Source organism: Macrobrachium nipponense, chromosome 1, assembly GCF_015104395.2.
Source record: "Macrobrachium nipponense isolate FS-2020 chromosome 1, ASM1510439v2, whole genome shotgun sequence".
In the NCBI taxonomy this organism is placed as follows: domain Eukaryota; kingdom Metazoa; phylum Arthropoda; class Malacostraca; order Decapoda; family Palaemonidae; genus Macrobrachium; species Macrobrachium nipponense.
In genome coordinates, this window is record NC_087200.1 from 168,232,486 (window position 1) to 168,243,004 (window position 10,519).

The 10,519-nt window shown below is 44.1% G+C and overlaps 1 pseudogene; it reads left to right on the plus strand.

The window, feature by feature from the left end:
* Window positions 1–10,134, plus strand: part of LOC135219804 (protoporphyrinogen oxidase-like) — a 148,172-nt pseudogene extending 138,038 nt beyond the window's left edge.
* The last annotated feature ends 385 nt before the right edge of the window (window positions 10,135–10,519 follow it).

Sequence of the window (10,519 nt, forward strand, 5' to 3'; positions counted from 1 at the left end):
TCATTTTGTGAAACAAATTCCAAATAATACAATTTCTTTCTGGGCTCAGCTCGTGTCGCTGCGCGAAATATCCTTTAATCTATTATTTCTAGGGTAAATGTACTAACATACCAGAGAATAAATAAAATAAAGAAAAAGGTCAGTATAACTGACTCGCTCACCCTCCAGGAGGGTGTCGGTATGAAACACTAGGCGAGTGAGACCACTACCACGAGCCAAATGCCAATAGAAATCTCCTACTACAAAAACCCTCCAAGAGGGGAGCCGACCCCACAGAGTGGAGCAGCTCGTACTACTACTACTCCATCCCATGCTGCCGACTGCTGCGCCTCTGTTGACCCTCCTTTCAAGTTAGCGCACACTAGTCGGTTGTGATATTTTTCCTCTCTGTGTTTTTTGTGCCCTTCATTGGATTTTCTATTATGGAGCGTGCAGCTATCGCAGCAGCTAAGTTAAGTACTCAGTATTTACGGTAGTGGTGGTTTTTTTTCCGGCCCTGAGACAGTATTTGCCGTTTTTTAGTATAAATACGATCTCGGTCGGAAGCATGGCAGCATGGTTCTGCCTCGTGATGGGTTCGTTCTTGGTCTCCCATACCTAGAACATCCCCTTATTTATCTTCGCTCTATATGATTATCCGCTTTATTTAGGGTACGGTCTACTCAGGTTTGTCATGCATGCATGTATTTTACCTTACGTAGGCTTCTTCTATCCAGACCCTAGTCCAGGTTCTTAGTATCGGCCTCTGACTAGCTTTGAGTGGTAGACTTGCCTTCGGGTTAGTCGTACACTCCTGGATTTTTCTCCTGCTATATGTTTTCTTTCTTTCATTTATTTATTTATACTGTGTATTTTATTATTGTTAGGTTAGTTAGGCGTCTGGCTTAGCCTAGGTCCTGGCTCTTTGAGCCTATTCTACCGCTCATCAGTTCGGTTGCTTCCCTATAGCATCTCTCTGATCAGTTGGTTTGGCCCAGTGGGCTTATTTGCTACCGCTTTTCAGTTCAGTATGCTTCCCGATAGCATTTCCCTGATCAGTGGTTGTCCTAGGCTTAGTTGTCGTATTTGGTCTTACCGCCTCGTGGTCACTTCGTGATCACGGGCCAAGCCAGACGCCTGTCCAGTCATCTTCCCCCCCCTCCCGCTCTTCCATAGAGTCGGGCGGGGGTGGGTCGGTCTGCCCATGCTCGCTCCTCATACCCGAGCCTGCCTCCCTCTCTCCCTCAGGCGGAGGGGGCTAGGGAGTCGGGTACAGACCCAGACTGGTCTCGACCTCTCCGGCTTCTCGGTCCGGTGGCGGTTTGGTACGAGTGGGGGGTACTGGCCTTGCCCCCCACCCTCCGCGCTACCTTGTCGCTCCGGGCTAGCTTGAGCCTGTATGTCTTCTCGCTCTTTCCCATCTTACTAGGGCTCCTTCCTGATCGGAGTCCTGGTATCCAGTGGAAAGTTGTTAGTCCACCCAGTAGGTGGACCGGAGCATACAGTGGGTCTCTACTAACCTTACCGTTTTGCTGAGTTACTACACTCCGCTACGCACTGGACTTAGTCCGGTTTGCTTGTGTGTGTTAGGTTTAAGTATCTTTAAGTTATCTTAAGAACTTAAACCATCCCCCTCCCTTACCATATCTTACCGGATCTCTCGGGGATATAGCCATTCAGGCGATGCAGGGAGGGGTTATGCCCAAATTTTTTCCGAGCTCCGGCATGCATCGGAGTTCTTCTGTCCTTTAGACTGTAAGTGATGTTTTTTAAGATACTCATGTGTCTCCCCACTTACAGGCCACCAACTGTGAGCATCCGGGATGTTCCGCCACACTTCAGGACCCTTGTGGACACGAAGTTTGCCGGTCCCATGCTCCATGCGCGACTCCGCTCGGGGACATCCAGGTCTACCATGAGACGTGTACCATATGTTACGATCTGGTGAGCCAGCTTTTGGAAGGGGTAAGTTTTCCATCTCCAGTAGCTGGCTCGCTTCTTTTTTAGCGCTTAAGTTTTCATCATTTATTAACTTAAGGCAATTAATTTAAGTTTATACTTTAAGTTTAGTTTTAAGTGATTCTTAAATCTAAACTACGCCCTCTCTTCCAGGCTCCGGCGGTAAGAGATACCGCACTGGCTACCCTGCGGGCCTGGGTCGGCGGTTTTGGGAAAAACGCCGCCAAGGGACAGCCCTACATCCTAGAGAAGCGGTTGGCATTACTAATCTTCCCCGGAGGCAAGGCGACAGGATACGTCGACCCGGTAGAAGCGGATACGACTATCGCCTTCATCAACAACAAGCTGGCTACCTCTTTAACTGATCAGGACCAGGATATCTATACGGATGTCGCGACCCTAGATATTAATGTTGAACCTATGGTAGGTATAGACGACCTGTTGGTCGAGGTAGGTACGGTGGACACCCAAGGGTCACCCTTGGCGTAAACTGTTTCTTCTACTCCTGCAACCTCTCCATCCTTCCAAGGCTTTACGGGTGACGAAATATATTCTCCTCCTGGCGCTTCGGTTAGACCTAAGGTCAAGTCTAAGGTGATGTCCTTGACTAAGACGTCGTCGTCGTCTAAGAAGACGACTTCGGCTTCATCCTCCTCCCGTAAGTCTCCGGCTGGAATCCCGGAGCATCCAGGTCTAAAGCTTCTAGCTCCGGCTCTAAGTCCTCGAGGAGTAAATCCTCCAGAGAGAGATCTCGCACTCCGGCAGAATCACCAGTTCCGCTACCTTTGGTTCCGATTCAGAGCCTCCCCTCCACCTCCGCAGCAGCTCCGGCTTTGGACTCCAATGCTGGCCTGTTACAACAGGTGGGTGACCTGGTTGGGTCCTTAAAGAGTAGCATGGAGCAAATGATCTCTTCGTCTGTCGGACAGGATTACTTCCAGGACTCCATTATAGCCGCGGCTGAGAGAAGCTCCTCTAGCCTCTCCTCCACTGTCCAACACGAGTGGATCCCAACTTCCTCCGTATGACTCACTACCTCAGTTCTCTATGAACAATCCGTGGAGAGTAGCGTCATACGACCCCCTTCCAGGACGGTCATCTCTATACCGGAATTTGGGACTCGAAGAAATAGAGGACTTCGAGTTCTTCCCGGAAGACCTCCAGCCTCCGTTCATAGGCTACGCAAGGCTTACGCCTTCGGCTATGGTGCGGGACGATAAGGTACCTAAGGAGACAGTCCTCTACTCACGAGACCAGGCTCAGAGAGAATGGCTCAGGTGTTTAGAGACATGGATTGTTCTAACACCAAGATAAACATTTTAAGAGTCCCTTTACCATTTTTACAATGGACGAGAGTACCCGCTCCCGTTCCTATCCAAGATCGCGAGGTCGACCATCCCAGCGGCCCAGAAGGGGAACCTATACCGCAGTTGAAGGAAGCGGATCCCACATCTCCGTTGCTCCCCTCAGTTGGAGAATTGTGGGAAGACTTGCCGAATACATTCTCAGCTGGCAAACTCAAACCGGACTGTGCTATGGAGCAGTTTGGTGAAAAGCTACCAGGCTCCGATAGCCTTATCAGGCTGAATTGATGCAAAATCGCGTCTAGCCAGATCCATCAATTCTATGGCTATGTCTGAGGTAGCTACCATGGCTTATGGATCAGAACCGATTTTTAAGCTCATGACCAAAGCCCTGACTCAAACGGTACAGTCAGATATGTTTGAGTTTGCCACTGCTCGGACGAATTGTAGGAAGCATGTCCTACAAGAGGCAACATTCGGCATGAACCGAATAGGTTACTCTCGTCTAGCATCTGGGGAGCAGATCTCTTCCCAGAAGCTATGGTTAAGGAGGTCCAGTCAGAGGCTACCAGGTTAAACCAGAGCCTTAAGGATCGTTGGGCCTTACGGCTAAGAGGAGGCAAGACCTGACTCCTAAAGGTAAGGACAAAAGAAACCCAGGCGTTTCCAACCTTACCAGAAGAAGCAACTACGCTTTCCTCAACAAGTTCCAACCAGTACCGTTAGTGCAGACAGCCCAACCCTCCACTTCTAAAGGTCAATCACAGCCAATTTATGTGATATCCCCTCAGCCTCAGCCCTCCACCTCTTACGCATCTCTCCAGCTTACAATCAAGCCTTCGAGAGTCAAGCTTCTCAGAAGTATGACCCGCTCGGGTAAGGAGGTAGAGGTAAGCGTTCCTTTCGTGGGAGAGGATCGGGAGGCCCCTTTAACAGGGGAAAGCACTTCAGAGGAGGCCGAGGCGGTTACCAGAAAACCAATGAAGAACTTCAGGTAGGAGGGAGGCTGTTTCACTTTCGCCACCGGTGGAACTTCAGCCAATGGGCTCAGAGCATAGTGTCAAAAGGCCTGGGTTGGAGCTGGTTGAACGAACCCACCTCCATCCAGACCTTTCCGTCAACTTCCTTCCAAGGAATTGACAGAGTACGCAGACGACCTCCTTCAAAAAGGAGCTATAGCGAGAGTCAAGAGATTAAAGTTTCAAGGTCGCTTGTTCAGCGTGCCAAAGAAAGGCTCACAAAAAAGAAGGGTAATCTTAGACTTGTCCCGCTTAAACTTAGCCATCCGCTGCGACAAGTTCAAGATGCTCACGATCTCACAGGTGCGGACCCTACTTCCCCGTGGGGCCGTCACCACCTCTATCGATCTTACAGACGCTTACTATCATATCCCTATTGCAAGACACTTCCGTCCGTATCTGGGTTTCAAGATAGGAGACCAGACATTCTCCTTCAAGGTAGTTCCATTCGGACTCAACGTGGCACCCAGAGTGTTCACGAAGCTAGCGGAAGTGGTAGTGCAACAACTCAGATCGCAAGGGATCATGGTAGTAGCGTACCTCGACGATTGGTTGATCTGGGCCCCAACAGTCGAGGAATGCAACAGAGCTACTCTGAAAGTGATTCAGTTCCTGGAATATCTAGGCTTCAAAATAAACAGGACCAAATCAAGACTCACTCCAGAGTCAAACTTTCAGTGGCTGGGCATTCAATGGTATCTATCATCCCACACTGTCGATTCCATCAACCAAAAGGAAAGAAATAGCAAAGTCAGTCAAGCAATTTCTAAGTCACAAACTAGCGTCAAGGAGAGCCCAGGAAAGGATCCTGGGTTCTCTCCAGTTTGCATCAGTGACAAACGTCTTAATGAAAGCCAAACTGAAAGACCTAACCAGAATCTGGCGCTCGCGAGCAAACGTCAGGTCCAGGGACAAACTAATACCTCAGTGCCTCTGATTCTAAAGAATCGACTTCGGCCGTGGCGAGAGTCAAGAATTTATCAATGTCAGTACCCCTTCAGTTCCCTCCACCAGGGATCACCATCCACACAGACGCGTCCTTAAGCGGCTGGGGAGGGTATTCCAGGTCAAAAAGGTTCAAGGGCGACTTGGTCACCTCAGTTCCGTCAGTTCCATATAAACGTACGGAGGCAATGCAGTGTTCTTGACTCGGTAAAAAAGGTTACGCCCACCCAAGTACTCACATAAAGCTAGTCCTGGACAGCGCAGTGGTAAGTACATTGTATAAACAGAGGAGGCTCCAAGTCACGTCATCTAAATCACGTCATGATAGCCATCTTCTCCCTGGCAGACAAGTTCAGTTGGCATCTTTCCTCCACTCACTGCTGGAGTAAGAAACGTCATAGCAGACGCCCTATCCCCGATCAGTACCCCTAGAGTCGGAATGGTCACTGGACAAACAGTTCATTCCAATGGATCCTTCAAAGAGTCCCAGGGCTACAGGTGGATCTCTTCGCATCACAAGCGAACCACAAACTACGTGTGTAGCCCCAACCTGGACCCTCTGGCCTATGCCACGGACGCCCTGGCTCTAGACTGGAACAACTGGAGAAGATTTATGTCTTCCCTCCAGTGAATCTCCTCATGAAAGTATTGAACAAACTCAGGACATTCAACGGTCAAGTGGCTCTAGTAGCCCCAGACTGGCCGAAGAGCAACTGGTATCCTATAATTTTGGAGCTGGGCCTTCGTCCTCTTCAGATCCCAGTCCCAAGCTCTCCAGTCAGTACGAATGAAGACTGTGTTTCGCTTTCCTCAGGGATTCTCAAAACCCTAAACTTTATTGGATTTCATGAAGTTTGCGGCAAAAAGAGATGCGAATATTGACCCTCAGAACATTCTATTCTTGGAATCCGATAAGAGGGATTCGACTTTGAGACAGTATGATGCTGCTGTCAAAAAGTTAGCAACCTTCCTGAGAGAATCGGATATTAGAATCATGACAGTTAATTCAGCTATATCCTTTTTCAGATCCTTATTTGAAAAAGGTTTAGCAGCTAGCACGATTACGACAACAAGTCAGCTTTGAAAAAGATATTTCAATTTGGATTAACATAGACTTGACGGATTCCTACTTCTCGTCTATTCCTAAGGCATGTGCTAGGCTTAGGCCTTCTGTAAGGCCTACGTCAGTTTCATGGTTCTTAAATGATGTTCTAAAACTGGCTTCCGAAACCGATAATGACACATGTTCTTTTATAATGCTCTTAAGAAAAACCCTATTCTTATTAAGCTTAGCTTCAGGAGCAAGAATTTCAGAACTGTCGGCTCTATCCAGAGACCCGGATCATATTCAGTTCCTTCCCACACAGGAGAAGTCCTACTTTCTCCGGAACGTAGCTTTTTAGCAAAGAATGAAGATCCTTTGATGAGGTGGGAACCTTGGAAGGTACTACCCCTTCCACAAGATGTATCTCTTTGCCCAGTTACAGCCTTACGAGCCTTTTTGTTTAGGACCTCCTCATCTTCATCGGGTCCCCTCTTTAGGAGGGAGAAAGGTGGAACTTTATCCATTAGAGGCATCAGGCAACAAATCCTGTACTTTATTAAGCAAGCCAATCCTGACTCTTTTCCGAAAGCACATGATGTCAGAGCAGTAGCCACCTCAATTAATTATTTCCAACATATGAACTTCGATGAGTTGAAAAAGTATACTGGATGAAAATCACCGACAGTGTTCAAACGTCACTACCTTAAGTCCTTGGAAGCTCTGAAATTCCCAGCAGTAGCAGCGGGTAACATAGTTTCCCCTGACTCTAGCTAATTTTTAGTAGAAGATTCAGTCCTCCTTTCTACCTGCCTCACCCATAAGTTCGTCTATTCCTACCTTGTTCATTTGCATTCACCTTGTGTCTTAGCTGCTTTTGTGATAGTGTAGTGGGTGCCCCTTATTGTCGGTTAGGGACACTCACAAACGATTATAAACATTGATCTCATGGATGTTCCCCTTATTTTTTATGCTAGGGATACATCATTTTATAATTAATTACGGGTTTTGTATATTAAGTCATATACATTCCTTTATATATTATTGTTGATTGTTTTTATTAATTGCTATTATACTTTTGATACATGCTGTTACACAGATACCATTGATACATGTAAATAATTTTACCTGTATTATTTTATGTTAATTATTTTATTAACTTTGTTGGGACAATCTGTGCGATTTCTCTGGTACGATTTCGCGCAGCGACCACGAGCTGAGCCCAGAAAAGGGATTTTGGACGTAAGGAAAAATCTATTTCTGGGCGATTGGCTCGTGTCGCCAGCGAAATCCACCCACCCTACCCATCCCTTCGAACCCAAGATTGTCTGCTAACTTCAGGATGGCCACCAGAGGCGCAGCAGTCGGCAGCATGGGATGGAGTAGTAGTAGTACGAGCTGCTCACTCTGTGGGTCGGCTCCCCTCTTGGAGGTTTTTGTAGTAGGAGATTTCTATTGGCATTTGGCTCGTGGTAGTGGTCTCACTCGCCTAGTGTTCATACCGACACCCTCCTGGAGGGTGAGCGAGTCAGTTATACTGACCTTTTTCTTTATTTTATTTATTCTCTGGTATGTGTTAGTACATTTACCCTAGAAATAATAGATTAAAGGATATTTCGCTGGCGACACGAGCCAATCGCCCAGAAATAGATTTTTCCTTACGTCAAAATCCCTTTTTTGGCTTAGGTAAGTCATTCCAAAGGCTTAAGGCTCTCTTAGGGTCAAGCCTCCAGGCATGGAAAGAAGAAACTTGATTAATGCAATGTTGAGTGCTGGTACACGGGTCAGTCTGCATTAGCAACATTTCTTGTAGGGAAATTATCGTTTTTTTTTTTTTGTAGGCCCAGTGTTCTTGCTTAACTGTCACTTTGCATGTCTAAATTGGTATAGGAACATGTCTTCAGTTTCTGAGTTGTAAATTATAACCATTATTTTACTAGTAATTCTCCATTCTATCTCATTACCCTTTGTTGGTCCCAAGAGATTATTATTTTTGCCTTAGTTCCATGAAGTTCTGTGTTTTTCTCATTTTTACAGCAGTTCAGATAAATGTAATACTAATTTTGTGATGCATTTATATATAAAATGTGTGGAAAACATAGTATTCTTTTAACAGATTTTCTGTCAGATACATTGCAGTTATTGAACTTGAAAGGTACAAGTCAATTTGTTTGGCTAGTAATATAATAGGTATTACTATACGTATTGTTTCTCACACAGGTTGATGGTCAGCTGCACAAACTTCCAAACAGTCTTAAACAGCAATGAAGAAACTGCTCCTTTTTCTAAACCACTTGCAATTAGTGCCATTAGTGACCTCAGAGCAAAGAAGTTGTTAATTCAGATGAGAGTCTTTACAGCTTTGTAAACCGCCGTTTTGGTTCAGAAGTAGCAAATATGCCATAGATCCTTTGGCAAGAGGAGTCTTTGCAGGAAATGCTCGGGACTTGAGTGTCAAATCACTTGCAAAGAGGTTGCATGAAGTGGAACAGTCTTATGGTTCTGTGTTGTTAGGGATGTTTCGTGACAGGAAAAATGCTGAGAAAGGTGATTCAGAGTTACTGAAGTCAAAATTAGTTCAAAAAGCTAGGAAAGAAAAATGGGCTGTGTGGTCTTTGAAAGGAGGTTTAGAAACACTAGTAACAACTTTAGCACAAAAAGTTGAAGACTCTGGCGTGGACATTCAGAAGAATATGGCAATAACTAGTATATTGCAGTCAGGGCCAAAGTTGATAGTAGAAACTGAAAAACACAAATTGAAGTGGAACAGAGTATTTCATGTATACCTTCTAATCACTTAAGTGCAGCACTTAAACATAATCATAAAGATTTATCTCAGTTATTAGCTCAATACCTTATGCAACTGTTGGAGTGTAACTTTGGAGTACTCAGGACAATTTATGAACGAAGTGGCCTTTGGTTACTTGGTTCCATCTTCCAGAACCATGTAAAGTTCTGGGAGTGTATTTGATACACTGCACTTTTCCTCAGGGTAACAGAACTATATTTCACAGTGATGATGGGTGGATACTGGTTCAAAGAATTCTTCGGAGAAAAAAAATCCTTCTCAAGAAAACTTTATTCAATATAGCAGTGTCAGAAATTAGAAAAATGTTAAAAGTGAATGAATCACCAGCTAGGTTTGCTGTGAATATATTGCGAGATTGTATTCCCAGTATATAGTAGGCATTCTGAAGCAGTATATAATGCAAGGAGACTGATTAAAGAGCAAAATATACCTTTAACTTTAGCAGGGAATTCATATGATGGAGTTGGGGTAAATGATGCAATAATGAGTGCTAAAAGAGCAATTCTCTTGCAGTGAAAAAATTTTAAGTTGTGTAGCTTATGTGAAGTGGAATTTCACAGAAATTAAGTTAATGTTGTGAAATTTGTGCCCACAAGGAAAATCAACCTTGTTGTATAGTTATTAACTGGAAAGGATAAAAGTAAGATTTTTTTTATGTTGAGTCAGTACATGTATTAGAAAATCTTCAGATTCAGTTCTGTAATGAAATTTTCTTATTGGTCATTATGATTTTCTATATATTAAAATTCATTTATCACAACATAGTTCTGTATATGGTATGTCAGCATTTTTCTTTTTTTTTTAGCACATTAAATTTCAGGTAAACCTGAAGGCTGTGAGGATAGTACAGTGGTTGAGGGTCTGTGAAATATCTGTTAAAAGACAAGGACAAAAATAAAATAGGTGAATCACTTCCACTTCAGCAAAGGTAAGTTATTTGTGTTTCAAAAATATAAAATACAGTATGTTAGTAATATTTCAGAAGGGTACTATTTTTATTTGCAAAGATATTTTACATATCTTTTCTAGTTGGATACTTTCTGAGTAATTTATGGTAATGTTGTGGTGTTTTATTAGGCTGTAATAGGTAATATATATATTTCAAATTGCAGTATATGTTAATTTAAATTTAATATATATTATGGAAAATAAAAGTCTTTTCCACATCTGACACAAGTTTGTTTAGCAATTCTTGGTGAATATCCATATTCGCCATTTTTTGCTTTAATTATCCTTGCCTGAGGCATCAGGAATACTTTCCAGGGGATTATTCAGTATTACAGCTTCTACACAATTTTTCTACTTGGGCTGATCTCTTCTCTCTCACTAAAATTCCTTCTGCCAAAGCTCTTGTTGCAGTTCTTGATATAACTGCAGGCGCTCCATCCATGGTTATAAAATTGGAAAATTAGTATTTTTTTTTTTTTTAATAAAACCATGATTGTAGATCTTGTATCCTCTC